We start from the raw sequence: 21,631 nt of genomic DNA, 5'->3' as shown, positions 1-21,631 counted from the left end.
CATGCCCCCCCTGTTTGTCCCAATGTGACCTATATTACCTCCGGAGTTTGACGCCCACTTTAGTCCATGTCACTTCTGTCTCATTAAAGTTAAAAGATCGTCTACTTCTGTAACTTGGGTGCAATTGTGCATTTTATTGTTCCACATGATCTTTAAGAGGGCTGGGAATTTCATTTGTACTTGGGCTCCAAACGATCTTAATTCTGGCATTCTAGTGCCCAACTCCCACTGCCTCTGAGCTGTTCTACCTCCTATATCCAATCTAATTAGATATGGGGTTGCCCGATAGTGAAGATCTGTTTTAGAGAGGCTTCTCCCTAAGATTAATTCTTTGACATTAAAAGACTGAAAGTTTACCAGAATTTTCCTAGGTGCTTTTCTATCTGTGTGTAACTTAAAGGGGTCTCTGTGTACTCGTTGAATTTCAGCCTCCAGGTTGATGTCTGGACGATCCTTTAAAACCAATTCTCTTAACAGACTACAGACAAACCCCTTAATGTCCTCCAGCTCTGCTCCTTCAGGTATTTTCAAGATTCTCAAGTTGTTTCTTCTGGCTTGGGTTTCTAGCCTCTCCACATCTGAAGCAAGGGATTTATTCTGTACTTTCAAAGTCTCAATGTCTTTTAAATTCCCCTGGGCAGATTTATTTAGGGCTACCACATCCAGTTCCAATTTACTGGTCCGGGCGATAACATCATCAATTTTAGCTTCCAATAAATCAAACCTATCATGAATTGCCTTTTGATTGCCCTCCGAGATCTCAAATTTAGTCATCAAATCTCCCCTAAGGGACTGAAAAAGGGAGCCCAATCTGTCTGTCTCTAAGCTCTCTGGTTCTCTTAAGCTCCCCTGGCTCTAACCCTGATCACGGGCCGGGCCCAGGCCCAGAGCTAGGTCCTCGCCTTGCTTTTCCTGAATTGCGACCAATGTAGGAGCACCCTGGGGTCTTGGACCTTTAACCGCCCCCTCCACCTCCACCTCCTCAGACTGTACCAGCAGTATCCCGCTCCCAGAGCCATTGGCAGTGCCAGACAGACCAGCCAATGGGGCAAATTGATTCTCAAGGGGGATTGCTGAAGTCTCCGCACTCTGTTTTCCTTGTGGAGTAGGATCGGACTCTGCTTGTTTATTGTGGCCGGCAGCCTGCTCCATTATTCTAAAATAGGTTTTAAGTGAGGGCGAATTTCTCTTAAGAGGCAGTTGCGCAGGTTTCGGCACCTTTGCTTTTTTAATGTTTCCTACTTTTTTTCCTCCTTTGCAGGGGGTTAATGGCATGGGCCTTTCTCTGTCGACCGGATCCAACTCTCCACCTGCGTTCAACTCCTGTGAGCGGAGTTGATATCTATTCCTTTGTCTTCCAGGGGGAAATGACAATGAAGCCAGTTGTTGCACCTGGTTCCGACTTGATGCTTTTACAGCAGGTACTATAGCCGGTGTAAGGAGCGAAATTGAGCGTGATCTGCCCAGGGAGAGAGGTTTCTCTATTACCCCCGCAGTTGGCCTATGCCTCATAGCACCCTCCTGAATTAACTTAGAGTGCTGGCCATCTGTAGAATTGCAAAGGGTAGAAACACTTATGCCCTGATCCATAAAATTGCACGCTGGCGCTTACCCCCCAACACAACAGCTTACCACATGTGCCTGCGCCTGCACTGACGCCGCGTTACCCTGCGAAAAATTGGAAACTTTCGCACACACTGGGCCGCGGAGCTGGAACAAGACGAGGGCCAGGCGAGAGCGAAACCACCAGCTCCTTCGGCATACGTCTGAATTCCCTGCTTGTACTTCTTTCCCGCACATAAGGCCAATAGAGCAGGTCTTGGTAGGTCCTAATGCCGCCTCCTCAGCCGTATCTCAAAAAACAAAGAGATGAGATCGGAGTTTAAAAGAATGAACCCTCTCCGTCACTACACGAGCTCCATTCTACTCTTACCGCCTTGAGGTGCCAGCTACAACCGCATATTATCCCGCTTCGTTATCGGCGTTTTCAGCCTCGGCGTTCTCCCAGAGCCGCTGCAGCCGGCGCTTAACCTGCCGCCATGTTCCTCATCGCAGACTCCGCCTCCCGCGGGGCTTCGTCGAGGTAACCTCCTGCTGGTTCTCTGCTTCGGTCCCTCGCAGCGGGGCGGCGGACCTCCCCTCAATTTACCCAGATTTGGGCCCAACAGAGATATCCCCAGCCTAGAGCTTCTCACTGAAGATCTGTTTCATAGCAGAAATTCCCTAAATCTAAAACAGGAATATGAGACTCTTTTAATTCCTAATTCACAGCCAAACACTTCCAAACATCCAAAGGCCCCCAGCTTGGAAGAAACTGAATGGAGAATTAATTTAGGTGAAGCTAATGATGACCAAAACAGTAGACAGGAAAGAATACAATAACATATCAGATCTAACATCCTCTATGACTGATGCTGTAAACCTGGCTAATAGAAGTCAGAGCCTTGTACATCTCTAGGTTCATGCTAAAATCCTCTTGGTGAAGCTCTTGATGAAATGACACTGTTGGACCTGTCCGCCCTAGGGTGGTCTCCCCTTCTATTTTTGTATTGTGCCTCATTTTTTCCACCCTCATTTTTATATTGGACTAGGTCTCCGGGCGCCTTTTCATTGCTAGGCAGTGTTAAGGTGCAGGTGCTCCCTTCTCCCAAGATGGCTGCCACAGACCCCTGCTACTGCAGGGTGGTCGTTTTTCATAGTAGCACCCTAGCTGCCAGGAGCTGGCTGGGACCCACAACAATGTTGCGATACCAGCCCGCCTTTTTGTCCCATAGTTAGAGTGGGGAAGCTCCTGGAAGAAGCTGGAACCTTCTAGAAGGGAGGTGGGGTTTTACTTTTGCCGCCTTGGCTAGAGGTCACCTGACCTAGGGCTACTTAAGAGTGGGAGGGAAACTTTTGTGGTGAGTTGGCCATTGGGGTGAAGCAGAGCTGGAAGAATCCACCAGGAGTGTAGGCGGTAGGGCCTAGCCAGGGACTTATGCCTCTGAGAGTGACAGGATTTAGGTACTGCCTCTTAAGTGAGTGAGGTGCCCTGTGAATCCCACTGATCTTGCCCAGTAGTAGGAGGACCCAGAGACTCTCTGCCAGCCTGACTAGGAAGGACCTAGTCGCCCTCTCCATCCCTACCCCTGTAACAGAACCCCTTAAGGGCGCCAGATACATCTGCGCCAAAAGACTTCATCTGTCAACTGAGAACTGAAACCTAACTTTAAGAACTGAGACTGCATGACAAGAGCGAGCTGTAAGCCTTGAATGCCAGAGCTGAGACTGCGTGTCCAAGCTAACCTATTGAACTAATTACTAAACCGATTGCCAAGCCACCGGGGATCGACCAGGTACTAGCGCTGTGACCCCCGCGCTCCCTGCCCTGGTCTGGGACCCCCAGTAGCGTGCTCCGCTGAGCACTTTACCCCCATCCTTAATTTGAGCCCCCCCCCTGCGACGATGAAGCCAGCGTGCTCACCGCCGCGGCCTGGAGGCCTGGAGGAGTGCCCTGCTGTGTCGCGAGGCCCAGGCGAAGCCCGGAGCCCCGTCGCTGCCGTCGCAGCCGTGTGAGGAGGTGCGCAAGGTCGGGGCCGAGTTCCCCAACGTCGTGAGGACGGACGCCTGCTGACGCCGAGACGGAGGTAAGCCCGGAGGCCGAGATCCCCCCTGGTGCGCCCCCTGCTGGTCTGGAAACCACACCGCACTTGGCCCGGGTTGTCCCCTCCGTGGGAGTCCCCTCCCCTGCCTGCGCGACGGAGAGACCCCGCCGAGGGATCCTGTCCGTGTCCCCCCTTCTGTAATACTGAGCGCGGTGCTCTGTGAACTGCACCGGAGCATAGGGACCCGCTCCTCAAGTCCGGTCACCCTCCCCGCTGGAAGCCGCCCAAAGAACTGACTGACATTACCCTCGTGTGGCGCTTTACGCCACCGACCCTGCTTCCCCAGCCGGAGAGACCGGGACTGCGAGTAACCCACTGTGTTAGATGCTCCGCTCGAAAGTAAATTACATGCCAAGGAATGCGAGTAGCGCACTGTGTTATATGCTCTGCTCGAAAGTAAATTACATGCCAAGGAATGCGAGTAGCGCACTGTGTTATATGCTCTGCTCGAAAGTAAATTACATGCCAAGGAATGCGAGTAGCGCACTGTCTTATATGCTCTGCTCGAAAGTAAATTACATGCCAAGGAATGCGAGTAGCGCACTGTGTTATATGCTCTGCTCGAAAGTAATTACCTGCCCAGGAACGCGAGTAGCGCACTGTGTTATATGCTCTGCTCGACCGTAGTTACATGCCCAGGAATGCGAGTAGCGCATTGGGTTATATGCTCTGCTCGAAGGTAATGATATGCAACTGATTACGAGTAACGCGTTGTGATAACTGTTCTACGCAAACGTTTCCACATGCAACTGATTGCGCGTAGCGCTGTGTTTTATGCGCCTTGCTCCACAGTACTAGGGGCCAGTGGTCACGAGGAGCGCTCAGTTCGACAGGCGCCATGTTGATGAACCCATTGTTTCCCCTTACAAGTAGTGCGCTGTGTTAGACGGCCTGTTCAGGGAAAGACTTTACATAAGCGCGCACAGCGCTAGAATCTCCCGCATTTAACCAGCGGGCGTGGGTACATGAACGAGGTTAGGCACTGCATAGATATCACCAAGAGTGTCGCATGTACTGAACGATGGTATTATGATTCATGTATTACCTTGTTATTTCCTGAACTGCAACTGACCAGCTATACTTGGATAAACTTGAAGTATTTGCATAATTTAAACGGTGTGGCGTCCCTTATTGTGTGTGACTCTAGTCCATGAGAAGCGTGTGGTGTATGGTTGCTTAACACATAGCCCTCTGATTGCCTGACCGGCTCGCGCCACGTTACCGCCCTTAGGGCCTGGTGAACCCAGGTTCCTACATTTGGTGGCGAGCGGTGGGATCCTTGGGACCTGTGACCATACAGCACCCTTCCGTGAGGCGAAGGGCGCCACAATTAAACGCCTGTTGTGTTCCAAAGCTCTAAAAACATTGATTGCTGTATTGTTAGTTCCACTGTCCAGGTTGAGAGTGCAAGAAGCCTGGTGAGCCGGTAACTGTTGCCTATACCCTAGGAATTTTCTCCTTAGTGTCTAGGTCCCCACCTGCCAGAATAGAATCCCGGTTAGCTGACCTCGAGGGGTACACAGTGAAGCAACTAAGGGAGTTCGCGCAGGAGTTGGGGGTGCCTGGGATGCGGAGGGCCAAAGCGCCGGAACTCCGTACCGCCATTAGGGCATGGGTGGAAGCCCACCCAGAAGGGAGAGGGGATGAGGGACTGGGGGCGCCAGATGCACCTCAGGAGGAGAGCGCCCAAGAAGTCCTAGACATTGTAAACATAGAGGAGTCTGAAAATGTGCCCCCAGGGAGACGTTCTGGGGCCAGTAGTAGGACAGGGTCTAGTAGGAGCGCGTCTCCAAAGGAGTATGAGGACAGAAGGGAAGAGAGGCAGTTAAAATGGGAGCTAGCCAAACTGGAACAGGAAAGAGAAAGGGAAAGGGAGAATAAGAAATGGGCAATGGAGGAGAAGAAGCTGGCGCACGAGCTTCAGTTAAAAGAGCTGGAGCTACACGCCCTCCAATTGAACGCGTCGAACAAAGACAATGGTGGCAGCATACCCAGGGAACCTCAAGAACCAAAATTCTACCTACCCAAAGAAGTCATAGCCAATTATACACTAGGGGATGACATCATGAAGTGGTTGGAGGCATACGAGGTAGCCTTAACGGCCCATGGGGTACCCGAGAGTAACTGGGGAGGTGGTCTCTACCGGTATATACCTCCCACTGTTAGGGACACCCTGTTATATTTGGCCAAGGCGGATCAGGTTAAGTACGCCCCCATGAAAGAGGCCTTGTTAAAGAAGTTTGGCCTGAACCCCGAGAAGTATAGGCAGAAGTTTCGTGGCAGCCATAAGCTGTCCACCCAGACATGGGTAGATTTTTTTGATTATGCGAGGAAGGCACTAGATGGTTGGGTGCGTGGCAGCGAGGTACAGGACTACCAAGGGTTGTACGATCTTTTTTTAAGGGAGCACCTCTTGGATAAGAGCTTTCCGGAGCTGCGCCAACATCTGGTGGACCGCAAGCTGAAGGATCCTCGAGAGCTTGCGGAGGAGGCAGATATTTGGGTGAGCACCCGGGTGTCTCACAAGGGCCCCGGGGGAGATGGCTCGAAAGGGGGATAGGGTTTCCCCCAGAAGAAAGAGGGGGGAGATAAAAAGGTGGAGTTCTCGAAAGGTCCCCAAAATAAGTTTGGGAAGGGAGTAGGAACACCACCCCCGTCCAATTCCACAAGACCCACTTACCCTGACAGGAGTCAGCAGCCAAGGATTGTGCGGTGCTACGAGTGTGGGGAGATTGGACACTACAGAGGAGATCCCAAGTGTCGCAAGCGACCACCAGCCCCATTGGGCGGGAAAAGTCCCGGGGTGAGTAGTATAGCGCTTGGGGTGGAGCTGCCCTTAGATAGGGAAGGGGAGTGGACAGGCCTGACACTGGTTTCACTCGGGGATAGAGAGGTGGTCCCCGTAGTGTCCCTGCCCCCGAACACTGCTAAATATCAGCAGAGGGTGAGAATTAATGGGGAGGAGGTGGAAGCTCTGAGGGACACAGGGGCCAGCATGACCACTGTCGTGCGGCTGCTGGTGTCCCCAGACCAAGTAGTCCCCGAGGAGTTCCATCCGGCCGTATTGGCTGACGGCAGTTTGAGTCACTATCCAGTGGCTCGTGTTCCATTCGAGTGGGGAGGAGTCAAAGGCCTACTGAGAGTTGCTGTGAGCCCTGCCTTGCCTGTGGGGTGTTTGCTAGGGAACGACCTGGAGCACACCAAATGGAAGGACGTCGAGTTTCACGCTCACACTGAGATGCTGGGATTACCAGGGTGGACTTGCGTGAGCACGCGGTCCATGGCTGCCCGGCATGGAACTCACCCGGAGTTGGAGCCTGGAATCATGGCCCAACCCAAACCCAAACGTGGGAAGAAGAAGGTGGTAGAGGACATGCCCCGTGAGTCGGATGGGGAGGCCGCAGAGGTGCCCCTGGAGTCCGCGGAGGTAGATGTCGTTCCTGTGGAGGACTTGCTGACCCTTGCTGACTGGCAAGTGGAAGGAGGGCCTACCCGGGAGGAGTTTTGTCAAGCACAAAGGACGTGCCCCACTCTTGAGGGTATGCGGCGGCAGGCCGAAGCTCAAGTGGCTAGTCAGGAACTGGGAGGTTATCATGTGTATTGGGAGGATAGTCTCCTATACAGTGAGCCCAGGGTGCCGGTACATGGATCTTCGAGGGCCATAGTGGTCCCCCAGTGTTACCGGGCCTTCCTGCTGGAGTTAGCGCACGAGATCCCCTTAGCTGGACACCTGGGCCAGGACAAAACCTTTGCACGGTTAGTCCCCCATTTTTATTGGCCCAGGATGAGGATTGCCTCAGACGCCTTTTGCAAGACCTGCAAGTCTTGTCAGGCTAGTGGCAAGACAGGGACAAAGTTGAAAGTCTCGTTGGAACCGCTCCCCGTGGTCGGGACCCCTTTTGAGAGGGTCGGTATCGATATTGTTGGGCCATTGGACCCTCCGACCGCAGCGGGACACCGGTTCATCTTGGTTTTGGTGGACCACGCCACAAGGTACCCAGAGGCTATTCCTCTGAGGACCATCACTGCACCGGTGGTGGCGCGGGCACTGTTGGAAATTTTTACCCGAGTGGGATTCTCGAAGGTCGTGGTGTCGGACAGGGGCACAAATTTCATGTCGGCCTACATGCAGGCCATGTGACAGGAGTGTGGAGTGACCTACCGGTTCTCCACCCCTTACCACACCCAGACTAACGGACTTGTAGAGCGCTTCAATAAGACATTGAAGGGGATGATCCGAAGCCTTCCCGAAGGCTTGAGGCGTAAGTGGGACGTCCTCCTCCCCTGCTTGTTATTCTCCTATCGGGAGGTACCGCAGAAGGGAGTCGGGTTCAGCCCGTTTGAATTGCTCTATGGCCATCCTGTTAGGGGTCCCCTCAGTTTAGTGAAAGAGGGGTGGGAGAAGACTTCGCAGAAGCTTCCCCGTGACATTGTCAGCTACATGCTGGCGTTCCGCAGCCAGATGGCCAAGCTGTGGAAGGCAGCCACAGAGAACCTGGAGGCTAGCCAGACCGTGATGAAGGAGTGGTATGACCGCAACGCTCGGACGGTCGAGTTGGACGTTGGACAGAAGGTGTGGGTTATGGAACCTGGGGAGCTGTGTGCCCTCCAGGACCGGTGGACTGGCCCGTTCGACATTGTGGAGCGGCGAGGCCCGACCACATACGTTGTGGATGTAAAAAACCCCCGTCAGCCCCTCAGGGTGCTCCACGTCAACCGTCTGAAGCCGCACCATGAGCGATCGGAGCTTGCTCTCCTTATGGTGACGGATGGGAGCGAAGAGGAAGAGAGTGAAGCTCTTCCTGACCTTCTTGCGGTACAAGAGAAGGATGGTTCGGTGGAAGGTGTAGTCCTCTCCCCATCCTTGACCCCAGAGCAACAGAGGGACTGTCGCCATGTCCTGGGACAGTTCGCCTCGTTGTTCTCCCTCACGCCTGGAATCACTCATTTGTGTACCCATGATGTGGACACAGGGGATAGCCCCCCGGTGAAGAGCAAGTCTTACCGACTCTCTGACCGAGTGAAGGATAGCATCCAGCGTGAGGTGGCAAAGATGCTGGAGCTGGGGGTGATAGAACCTTCCAGCAGCCTGTGGGCTAGTCCAGTGGTGTTGGTGCCGAAAGCGGCCCCACCGGGTACGACGCCAGAACTCCGGTTCTGTGTGGACTACCGGGGGTTGAACTCTGTCACGAAGACAGATGCTCACCCCATCCCACGTGCAGATGAGCTGGTGGACCGGCTGGGAGCAGCCCGGTACCTCAGCACCATTGACCTGACGTCCGGATATTGGCAGATTGCCATGGCCGACGGAGCACGGGAGAAGACAGCGTTCTCCACCCCAGAGGGCCACTACCAATTTCGAGTGATGCCCTTTGGGCTCAAAAATGCTCCGGCCACATTCCAGCGGTTAGTGAATCAGGTACTATCTGGCCTGGAGTCCTTCTCAGCAGCCTACTTGGATGACATAGCTGTCTTCAGTAGCAGCTGGGAGGACCATCTGCGACACCTCCAGGAGTTATTGCAGGCGCTGCAACGCGCTGGTTTAACCATTAAAGCCAGCAAGTGCCAGATTGGACAGGGATCTGTTGTGTACCTGGGACACCTGGTGGGCGGAGGTAAGGTGCAACCCCTCCGGGCCAAAATTGAAACCATCTTGGCTTGGGAGCCCCCCAAGACCCAAACTGAGGTCCGAGCTTTCCTCGGCCTCACTGGGTATTACCGCCGGTTCGTCAAGGGATATGGTACCATCGTGACCCCCTTGACGGAATTGACCTCAAAGAAACAACCTCGCAAGGTCATATGGACAGCTGCATGCCAAGAAGCCTTTGATACGCTGAAAAATGCGATGTGTACAGCTCCAGTACTAGCAACACCCGATTTCAGCAAGGAATTTATTGTACAGACCGACGCCTCAGAACACGGCATAGGTGCGGTGCTCTCGCAACTCAACACCGAGGGCCAGGACCAACCTGTGGCCTTCATATCTCGAAGACTCCTCCCTCGGGAACGGCGATGGAGCACCATTGAGAGAGAAGCCTTCGCGGTGGTATGGCCTCTGAAGAAGTTGAGGCCATACCTCTTTGGCACTCACTTCCTTATCCAGACCGACCACCGCCCCCTTCGCTGGCTCATGCAGATGAGAGGCGAAAACCCCAAGTTGTTGAGGTGGTCCATTTCCCTACAGGGGATGGACTTTCGGGTGGAACATCGGCCCGGAGTTGACCACGCCAATGCTGACGGTCTCTCCAGGTTTTTCCGCCTTAGTGAAGAGAACTCCCTAGAGGTTGGGTAGCTCTCCCCTCTTTCGGCTGGGGGGGGACGCATGTGGGACCTGTCCACCCTAGGGTGGTCTCCCCTTCTATTTTTGTATTGTGCCTCATTTTTTCCACCCTCATTTTTATATTGGACTAGGTCTCCGGGCGCCTTTTCATTGCCAGGCAGTGTTAAGGTGCAGGTGCTCCCTTCTCCCAAGATGGCTGCCACAGACCCCTGCTACTGCAGGGTGGTCGTTTTTCATAGTAGCACCCTAGCTGCCAGGATCTGGCTGGGACCCACAACAATGTTGCGATACCAGCCCGCCTTTTTGTCCCATAGTTAGAGTGGGGAAGCTCCTGGAAGAAGCTGGAACCTTCTAGAAGGGAGGTGGGGTTTTACTTTTGCCGCCTTGGCTAGAGGTCACCTGACCTAGGGCTACTTAAGAGTGGGAGGGAAACTTTTGTGGTGAGTTGGCCATTGGGGTGAAGCAGAGCTGGAAGAATCCACCAGGAGTGTAGGCGGTAGGGCCTAGCCAGGGACTTATGCCTCTGAGAGTGACAGGATTTAGGTACTGCCTCTTAAGTGAGTGAGGTGCCCTGTGAATACCACTGATCTTGCCCAGTAGTAGGAGGACCCAGAGACTCTCTGCCAGCCTGACTAGGAAGGACCTAGTCGCCCTCTCCATCCCTACCCCTGTAACAGAACCCCTTAAGGGCGCCAGATACATCTGCGCCAAAAGACTTCATCTGTCAACTGAGAACTGAAACCTAACTTTAAGAACTGAGACTGCATGACAAGAGCGAGCTGTAAGCCTTGAATGCCAGAGCTGAGACTGCGTGTCCAAGCTAACCTATTGAACTAATTACTAAACAGATTGCCAAGCCACCGGGGATCGACCAGGTACTAGCGCTGTGACCCCCGCGCTCCCTGCCCTGGTCTGGGACCCCCGGCAGCGTGCTCCGCTGAGCACTTTACCCCCATCCTTAATTTGAGCCCCCCCCTGCGACGACGAAGCCAGCGCGCTCACCGCCGCGGCCTGGAGGCCTGGAGGAGTGCCCTGCTGTGTCGCGAGGCCCAGGCGAAGCCCGGAGCCCCGTCGCTGCCGTCGCAGCCGTGTGAGGAGGTGCGCAAGGTCGGGGCCGAGTTCCCCCAACGTCGTGAGGACGGACGCCTGCTGACGCCGAGACGGAGGTAAGCCCGGAGGCCGAGATCCCCCCTGGTGCGCCCCCTGCTGGTCTGGAAACCACACCGCACTTGGCCCGGGTTGTCCCCTCCGTGGGAGTCCCCTCCCCTGCCTGCGCGACGGAGAGACCCCGCCGAGGGATCCTGTCCGTGTCCCCCCTTCTGTAATACTGAGCGCGGTGCTCTGTGAACTGCACCAGAGCATAGGGACCCGCTCCTCAAGTCCGGTCACCCTCCCCGCTGGAAGCCGCACAAAGAACTGACTGACATTACCCTCGTGTGGCGCTTTACGCCACCGACCCTGCCTCCCCAGCCGGAGAGACCGGGACTGCGAGTAACCCACTGTGTTAGATGCTCCGCTCGAAAGTAAATTACATGCCAAGGAATGCGAGTAGCGCACTGTGTTATATGCTCTGCTCGAAAGTAAATTACATGCCAAGGAATGCGAGTAGCGCACTGTGTTATATGCTCTGCTCGAAAGTAAATTACATGCCAAGGAATGCGAGTAGCGCACTGTCTTATATGCTCTGCTCGAAAGTAAATTACATGCCAAGGAATGCGAGAAGCGCACTGTGTTATATGCTCTGCTCGAAAGTAATTACCTGCCCAGGAACGCGAGTAGCGCACTGTGTTATATGCTCTGCTCGACCGTAGTTACATGCCCAGGAATGCGAGTAGCGCATTGGGTTATATGCTCTGCTCGAAGGTAATGATATGCAACTGATTACGAGTAACGCGTTGTGATAACTGTTCTACGCAAACGTTTCCACATGCAACTGATTGCGCGTAGCGCTGTGTTTTATGTGCCTTGCTCCACAGTACTAGGGGCCAGTGGTCACGAGGAGCGCTCAGTTCGACAGGCGCCATGTTGATGAACCCAATGTTCCCCCTTACAAGTAGTGCGCTGTGTTAGACGGCCTGTTCAGGGAAAGACTTTACATAAGCGCGCACAGCGCTAGAATCTCCCGCATTTAACCAGCGGGCGTGGGTACATGAACGAGGTTAGGCACTGCATAGATATCACCAAGAGTGTCGCATGTAGTGAACGATGGTATTATGATTCATGTATTACCTTGTTATTTCCTGAACTGCAACTGACCAGCTATACTTGGATAAACTTGAAGTATTTGCATAATTTAAACGGTGTGGCGTCCCTTATTGTGTGTGACTCTAGTCCATGAGAAGCGTGTGGTGTATGGTTGCTTAACACATAGCCCTCTGATTGCCTGACCGGCTCGCGCCACGTTACCGCCCTTAGGGCCTGGTGAACCCAGGTTCCTACAGACACTCACTACAATTCAGGGGAGTGGACCAGTAAATTAACCACAGTATGAAAATACTGCATCTGATTGTACTGAAGGGGCAGTGCTAAAATCATAATACTGTAAAAAGCATGTGCCTCTGCAAAGATATGTTTCAAATCAAATGAGAAGTGTCAGGATTACTCATTCCAGACTACTAAACTAGAAAAAGTATACATTATTGCTCGGATTTACACTGGTCAGACCAGCTTCAAGAATTTTTTGGGGGTTTAAAAAATGAATTCTAAGATGGACGGTGTGCATGCATAAGGAGACAAGGTGAGCATTCTGTTCAGAATAGAAGAATATATGTTGGGTAATGGTGGTAGCGCTTTGTACCTATAAAATATACAAACTGATGGGGGAACCTATGAGGGTGGTGCTTAAACATTACAGTTAAATCAGTAGTAAGAAGAAAAGTTTTTTTATATCCAATATTTTGAGGTTATGTTGCTCAGCAGTTAGAATTAGAATAATGATAATGGAGACGGTGACAGGCATGTATGGGTTCACAAGATACGAGACATGAGGTTGTTAGTGCACTACAATACGCATGCTGAGCCATACTCTGCATCTACCTAAAATGACTGATGTTGGTTGAACTTTTATGTATGTCTCCTCTCTATTTCTCTTACAGATATATCGTTTCTGGTGCAAATTGTAAGTTAGGAATTCACCCTTTCTCACCCACACCTCAGGGAGTGTGTGTACACTGCACCAGTTTAGGGCTGCTTTTGGCCCTAGCAGCACTGGTCCTGAAGAAAGCCTACTTATACAGAATTGATTGGCTGAAACATGTAGATCATTTTTTTACCTCTTTTGGATGTTGAGCTGATTCATTTTTTTCCGCATTCACCCGTGCCTTTAATCCTACCCCAGAAACTCATTATTAAAATTATCCTTATCTAACAGAGTATCCTGGAGGTAGTTTTAAGGTTCACACTAACTAAATTCACTTAAAAATACCCGCTCTGCTGTAATCAGACGTCGCAGCACACCTAGGAGGCATTCGCCCCCTAGGTGGAAACCAGATGATGAAGCATGCCACCAACTAGGTTGGTGGGCGAGGGTTCTTTAAAAACCCTAATGGGTTTCCCTACTGGGAGACTACTCAATGCTAATAGGATGCTAGTCCATTGATATTTCTTTGAGGTTGTTCTTTTTGTGTGTTATATGGGTTCACAAATGCCCAATATGTTACATAAGTTCTTATAAAGGACTAGTTGGTACAGAAACCTGTAGAAGTCATTATCCCCAAACTGTGTTCAGGAATGGAGAGATACATTACAGCAGAATATTTAATTTAAGTTTGTTGATTTGTTTTGTAAAGCGCATGCCTCACCCCAGTGGGGTATCATGGTCCTTAAAATAGGTCACACTCAATTTCCAGCTACAGTCCGAAAAAACTCTCTCATTATGCCTAGGAAACGCATCAGTCGTCGATTGTTTCTACATTTCAAATGGTCTGATTCTCCATTTAGACCGGGAGCAGGTTCTGTTTTTGAACATTTATATATGAAAGTGCCCTGCCTTCTATTGTTTTTAGTGATTATTTACACTAAAGGTACATTCAGTTTGTACTGCGAAGAGATGAAAGATGCGTACTCCTTTTCAAGCCGTGCACTGCCTAGCCTTTACAACAACCTCTAGAGACATCAGAAAAAATCCTCTGTTAACTTTGTCCCAAATCTCAGGGTTAAAGCAGGACAATTGTGAATATCAATAGAAAATTACAAGTTTTAAATCTAGCCGGTAGTACTGCTGTGAAAATAGTAATCGGAGAGGAAAGACCTAAAGGGAATGCTTCTGGAATAAGTTATCATCGCCCACTAACTCATTTGATTTACCGTGCATCTGTTCCGAGTGCCAACCAGTGATTATAGGATTATCCGTGTTTGTTTTCGCTAATCTGCTTTTAATGAATGCCATTATGGCATTTTACACACCGCCAATTTATGCTTTGTCACCACTGACCGTTCCAAAGCTTAGGGGAAATCGAATTACTGCAAATCATAAATATTCGGAACGGAGCCTAAACAGACACAAGCCTTTTAAAAATGTTCACTTTCTTTCGTCTTATTTGCCTGTATCGGGTATGACTGCTACCCTGCCCCTAGGAAGCCGATCATTCGTTCCGTTTGGGTGTGTGTGTTTTGTGCCGAGTCACGGTGCTGTAACTGCGCTTCGTTCAGTCGCAGACCGAATGTTCCTGACAGTCTGGTGGCCAGGGGCTAAAGAAAGACTTCTAACATGCACAGCAAAGACCATACTCTATCCGAACACCTCCATTCTGCTAAAATGTGCACAAAAGCCTCGTTTTCTCCAGTCCAAAATTATCTCTCAAAACTATGCTCTCTGGTTTACCGTGGGTGGCAGAGACAAGGACCACTGTATGGCACGAGCACAAAGGTGTTACAGTGCTTTTGAAAACAATCGAGTGGCCTGCGCCCATTGCCCTCTGGCCGGAAAATATTTCACCCTCTCATTCTTACCATTTGGCAAACTGTGCCCTAGATCAGCTTTTGGCACTACAAAGGTTAGACCCCTACCATTAATGGCTATCAGTTTTAAATCCCTGTTTATACACAATGTAAGCAACTCCTTAATTCCCTTACAGCTCATGCTTATAGAGGGATACTTTGGCAATAATAACATTTTTTCAGAAGACCCCAGAGTAAGTGATTAATTTGTGCCAATGCTGCGGTAAGCAGGCACATGGTACTCATTTTGGGGACAAGAACTGATTTTCCAATATCAGACTTTGACACAGGAAATTTTTTCAAAAGGAGGGATGCAAATGAAACAGCAAGAGTGAGATAAAGAGACAGGAAGTGTATGGCAGTGGAAGAACAAGGTCTGAATTGGAATGAAATAAATTAGCCTTGGTATTCGGCAAATCCCAGTCTTAGCAGGCCTGCTAGCAAGACCCTAAGAAAAAACATTTGGCACCTGCACTTGATTTTCACAAATTCAGTATTTCTCTAACTCACTGCATGATTGGTGAGTGGGATTACTTTATGTAATGTTACTCTGCCTGGCTTTACACCCTAGCATATATATTTACAACCTGCCAAGGTGGGTGTTAGATATTCCGTAACACATTTTAAGAGGCCTTTGCTTCTGTTCAGTCTGAAGACGACTAAACTGTAAAGTTTGGTGGTAACTGGTTGACTTCAGGGGCTTTGTAGGTAATGTAGTAAATTTCAAATAGGATGAACTCATCGAGGAAGAAAAATGCAAAGGGCACAGTAGGGAGGTCTAGAATCTCCAACTTAATAAACCTTGTATGAGATCTGTGGAACTTGGGTTACTGATAGAACAGAATAATGTATCAAGTGTACTTGGGGCTTTATAAAAAAAAACAAGTGAGAGCACTGCCAGAGCTGACTGACTTGTAAGCAGGTGGTGGCATAGGGAATGTGTTGGACTTGGACCTTCCTGCAGGATCATCTACAAACGTTTTGCCAGAAGACTCCTGTTTTCTGAACCCATTTTTGTTGACTTTTAGGACTCTCAACACTTTACCCCTGCTAAACAGTGCTAAACTGCTTGTGGTCTCTGCTTTAAATATGGTGAAACTGGCTTACACACAATTGGCACATTTAATTTACATAAAAGTAAAAGTACTTTTCAAGGGCAATACATGTACCCAGGGCCTGTAAATTAAATTATACTAGTGGGCCTGGAGAACTCATTGTGCCACCCACTTAAGTAGCCCTTTAAACATGTTTAAGGCCTGCTATTGAAGCCTGTATGTGCAGATTTAAACTGCCATTTCGACCTGTCCAAATAAACAGCCAATAGGGTATTTGAATCGTTGTTCATGTACTTTTAATTCTTACATATCCTGGTAGTTAAAAACACTTAAATTTGTTTTTCACTACTGCAAGGCTTACCTCTCCCATAGGATAACACTGGGTTACAGTATTACATTTAATAAGTGATAACTTTTCATTTGGAGTAGGTAGGGCTGTCGAGTTTGGTTTCTATATAATTGTAATTTAAAACTCTCTTTATTGGTAAAGTCAGATTTTAAGTCACAATTCTGTAAAAGCCACTTTTAGAAAGTTGGCATTATCTTGCCCTAACCATATGGTGCCTGCAGCCTACTTCTGGGTCACATGATTAGGTCTGAGTTGAGGTTGGCCTTTGTGTATTCCTCCCAGACATTATCAAAAAAAGAGGGCCTCAGTATTGGCAGGATAGGCCATCCTGACTTGTTAAAGCAGTGACACTATCACCTGTCACACTTGCAACTCAAAGGCATTGCCTCAGCTCACACACAAAGAACTTCACATTAGCATATCATGCCTGCAGACAGACTGGGACCAGGCTAGGGAGGCAGGAAATATCAGACACTTCTATGGGGAGAAAACTCCAGAAGCTTCTCTCATTTCAGAGTGGGCACCAGGTATGAAAATCAGACCCACTCTTCAGTTCACTTATAAACATGTAAAAGGGCTCTTAGAGGACTGCCTTGCTGTCTGTGGCTTGCTATGAACATCAGAGAACTGCTGTGCTGCACCAAGAGGACTGCCCTGCTGTCTGAAGCCTGCATTGAGCCCTCAGATGACTTCCCTGCTACTTTGGACCTGCTTTTCTGCTTGCAGCTAGGACTACCAGAGTGAGTCCAAGGCTTAGGTGACAGGCCTCCTGATCACAGTCTCAGGGACAGAAAATGCTCCAACCATCTTGAACTGCACCTGGACGACTGGCAGCTCCTCTGCTAAGACGGAATAGCGTCGCCCCACTGCTTTGCAGCAGTGAAATAAAGGAAGAATAAAATGATAATAACATGTGGTTATTGTTTTTTTTATTTTTTCCTGCTGCTGCAGCTTTGCGGGCGGGGTGCTCTGGTGACAGAGGAGTGGGGGAGGAGTAGCGGCACAGTGCAAGTGCCCATGACGGTTTGGTCGGCCATCTGGGGCTGCCCAAATAGTCATGCGCACTTTGCATGTTCTCCAACCAGGCTGCATTACAGCGTGGATGGGTACATGCACAGGCCCCCATTCCCTGGCTGAGCACTGAACCATGGTGCTCAGACCAATCACAGCGCTAGATTGCAGCATTGTGATTGGCTCTGGGGAGCCTGGGTGCTTCCTGTTTCGTTCAGGCCAGGAGAGATGACAGAGGGACGACAGAGGAGAGACACGGTGAAGAAGTATGGATTTTTTCTACTTTTTTACACCCCTTTACCACCCCACCCCTGTGCCCGCCCTGCCACCCCTGATCTATGCCAGACGCCACTGACCGGGACCCAACCGAAGTGAGTCTTGACTCTCCAAGTGGTGCCCCTCCAGACCTGGACCCTTGTAAGTAGGGTTAAAACTGCTGTCTCAACCTAACTGAAAACGAAGCCCCACAATGCCATGCAGACCATGCTGCAAGAACATAAGGTACAATCCTCAGTGGGTAAAACTTGGTTCTGTAGCCGGCATGTGCTCCATCACAGTCCGCCTGAACTTGTGTCCCGGTCCAGCACTGCCAGATTCCCTTAGTTGGCGCTTTGTGCCTTTTGACTCTACTTTTATCTACATATTTAAAATTGCATATCTGTAGTTCTACTGATTGGATTGTGTCATTTTGGTGGCAATTTTACTCTATTTTTAATAAATTGGTATGGGAATTGTCTTGTGCTGTGTTTTTACTGTATCACTGTTTGTGTGCTGCATACATATTTTACACATTGCCTCTAAGTTAAGCCTGAATGCTTTTGGGCCAAGCTACCAGGGGGTTAAGCATGGGTTTATTTAGTGACTTTTGTGGTTCTTAGTTGTTGCTTGAGAAGGACTCACATCCCCCTCAACCAACATCCCACTTTCTCACAGAAGGCATTAGTCGAGTATTTTATCCTTGCGATCCAGTGGAGAAAGGCAGCTTCTCAAGAATAAAGAGCTGCCACTTTAACATGTGTTATTGATTGGGATAATGGATTATTCTAGGATGAGCCCTAAAATCTAGAATTTTAGCATACAAAGAGTCTGATAGAGCAGTTTTAATCCAGTTGAGAAAAAAAGTGGTCTGGTATGAAACAAGTGGTAAAATGATGTGTTTTGTGAATTAACTGATTGAATAAAAACAACAAAATAGTTTACAGGGTCTATCCCATTTAACAGGTTAAAATATCACCAAGAGAACTCCTTACAATATGCTTCTTGTTGTTTCATCAGAAGAGAAGGCAAAGTTTTCTCTACATGGGGCAGAGCATGATTAGTTCCAGGGGGTGGAGATCAACTCTCTACCACCCTGCTACCTGAATAACAGGAAGACTTGAAAGTAGTTGCAACAGTTCTTGGGTCTTTTCTCACGCAACACATGGTTAACTGACCGGTTTACTCATTGCACCATACTGACAATGTAGTGTATGGAAGGGAAAATGTTTGCAGGATGCAGAAAGGATTACGAGATATAGGGCCAGATGTACGACCATTAAGTTTAGCGAGCTGCAAATTGCACAAAATTGTGACTCGCAGTGTGTGACTCGCTAAACTTAATGTACAACAGTGTCTCAGACATTGTTTGCGATTCCCAATGAGGTTGCAAATTGCATGCCTCATCAATATCCATAAGTCTGTCGCAATTTGGGACCCCATTGAGAATGGTTAGCACTCCCAGGGATGGTGGCCACTTTTTTTTTTTTAATGCGGCCTGTTTTCCTTAAAGGGAAACGGAATGCATTTAAAAAATAAAAACAAAACTTTTCAGTTTCAGTTTTTAAGGGCAGGCAGTGGTCCCTGGAACCACTGCCTGCTCTTAAAAAATATTTACGCACACACTCACAAAAGGGAAGGGGTCCCATGGGGAACTGTTTGTGAGTGGTTTACCACCTACTTGAAGTAGGTGGTAAACTGCAAGTGTTTTGCGACCGCAAATGCAGTTGCAAAACAACAGTACATGGCATGGTGGCTCGCTATTAGGAAGGGACGCCCCTTCCTAATAGCGAGAGTCGCAAATGCTATTTTGTCAGTCAGTGGCTTGCAAAATAGCCTTTGTACATGCCTGGAACCTCTTTTGCAGCCACAAATGGGCCAATCTTCCATTTGCATACGCAAAAATGGGTTGTACATCTGGCTCATAATAATGAAATAAGTCCTGATTGAGACAACCCTGAGCCCAGGTACCAGTCCTGTGGCATTTTTCCTAAAATATAGATGAGGTTTTCTGGTATTACATATGGCTCAGCGTTAGTATAGGGTTCTACCACATACTCAAAGCAAACAAACTCACTAATAAGCGGGTTCTCAACATATGGCTATTGGCAATTGCTCTAACTGACGAAGCCAAGGAACGCTTTGCATGGCCTACATTGAAAGCATGCGATGAACACATAGTAATGTACTCTCGGCTGAAAACATCACTCTCTCTTTTCAGACACTAATAAACCACACATAGCCTTGCATGGAGGAATATAATATGGCATTGCTAGATGATACATCCTATTTACTAACTACAGGAATAATCATCTGGTTCAAAAGGGCAAAATGCTTGAAACACCTAGATACTGAACATTAAAATAAAATAAGCAAAAACATGGCCACAACTCAGTTAGCTATGTGGGCAACTAAGTTAGTGGATGTAGCATAAATATCTACATTTTACAATACAAGGTGCTGTTGAGAGCTACCAATCCAGATGTCCGAGGTAAGAACTTTTCTAGGATACAATGGGGGCCTTCTAAAGGACCACAGCATTACCTTCAATTTATTTACCTCACAGAAACAATTAATTAATCCCAAGAATGAAAGCATGTCCTGCATGGAGGTGAAGATATCGGGCACGAATAAGGATGGAAACAAAATGCAAGTAGTCTTTATTAGTGGGAGTTTTTTTATCTACCTAATATAAATGAGCATCCATTAACAATAGGGGGTAGATGAATTTAAATTTTGGAAATTACATTCGAAAATTCACATTCACGAATCCTGCAAACTTTTGTAAACTTCACCTGAGGATGAAAATTCCTACAATTAATATTTTTCAGAAGAGTTTTCGACAAATCTCAGACTAAATGTGAACATTTGCTTAGATTTTGTTTCTGCATAACATATTTGTGCAGAAATCCTTTCTCATCAATAAAAGAAAACATATAAAGTTACTTACACAGCATTGGCCTCATGTGGCTCAAAAAATGCATAAACTTCCACAAACCTGTCAGACGCCTCCGCTTTGCCAGACTCCTACTCATCCAAACCACCAGCAGATTCAGAACAAGATCTCGCAGATCAGCTTTCTTCTACCTCTCTTCTAAAGCCTGGGATGACCTACCCCTCATATCAGAGCTGCCTTCTCATTTCTTAAATCTTACAAAAAACTGAAGACCTGGCTCTTCAACTAGCCTCGGCTGTGGGTCTGCCCATACAGCTCCAGTTGTATGTCCAGGATATATTCCCAGGTGAGTTGTGCGCTATACAAATACACATAGGGCCACATGTACGAACGATTTGGTACTCGCAAATCGGTCGCATATCGTTTTGCAAATGCAAAAAAAGTTGTATGCGATTTACGACAAGCATTTGCAAAACAAGAATATCAATGCAACCGATTTGTGAATCTGTATTATTTGCAACCAGAATTTGCTAGTTCCAATTAGGAAATCCCTAATTGAGAGTCGCAAACGGCATATACAAGCAAGTCGAAAATTGCAACTATTCGCATAATGACCCATTTGCACATTCAATTTACCACCAATTCAAATCAGGTGGTAACAGGGTCCAAAGTATCAAAGCAGCCCCAGAATGCATCAGGGATTTCCACAATGACTGCCCTGTATGTTAATAGAGCAGAGATTTCTCCCTTCGAATTTGTGACAAACATAAGTAAACGATTTTGACAATTCTATACATAAATGATGGCAAACATGTGTTAGGCCTCATGTTTCTGGAAAAATGTCAAATGCAACTTTGATTCAGATAATGCATCGTAAAAGCATGCAGAATGAAAGAATACGCTCATATTATATTTTCTGTTTACTTTGATGTGCATTTTTAAAACATTTAATTAACATTTTTCTTTTGGTTCGAATAATATGATATTAATAATAACAAAGAGATTCCATATGCAAAATTAATGTTTCATGTGTTAGAAATAATTATTTCTTGTGTAACTTGTACACTGAAATGGCAAAACAAAAGAAGATGCTACACAGGTTTTAGTTAAAGTCATTTTTGTGAAACTTTGCCTAATGTATCTTTTAAATATGTGTGCAGTAATAACATAAATGCAAAGAGTGTTTGTATATACTCATCCTAT

The sequence above is a fragment of the Triturus cristatus genome, chromosome 7, assembly GCF_964204655.1.
Source record: "Triturus cristatus chromosome 7, aTriCri1.1, whole genome shotgun sequence".
Classification (NCBI taxonomy): domain Eukaryota; kingdom Metazoa; phylum Chordata; class Amphibia; order Caudata; family Salamandridae; genus Triturus; species Triturus cristatus.
This window is presented reverse-complemented; position numbering follows the sequence as displayed.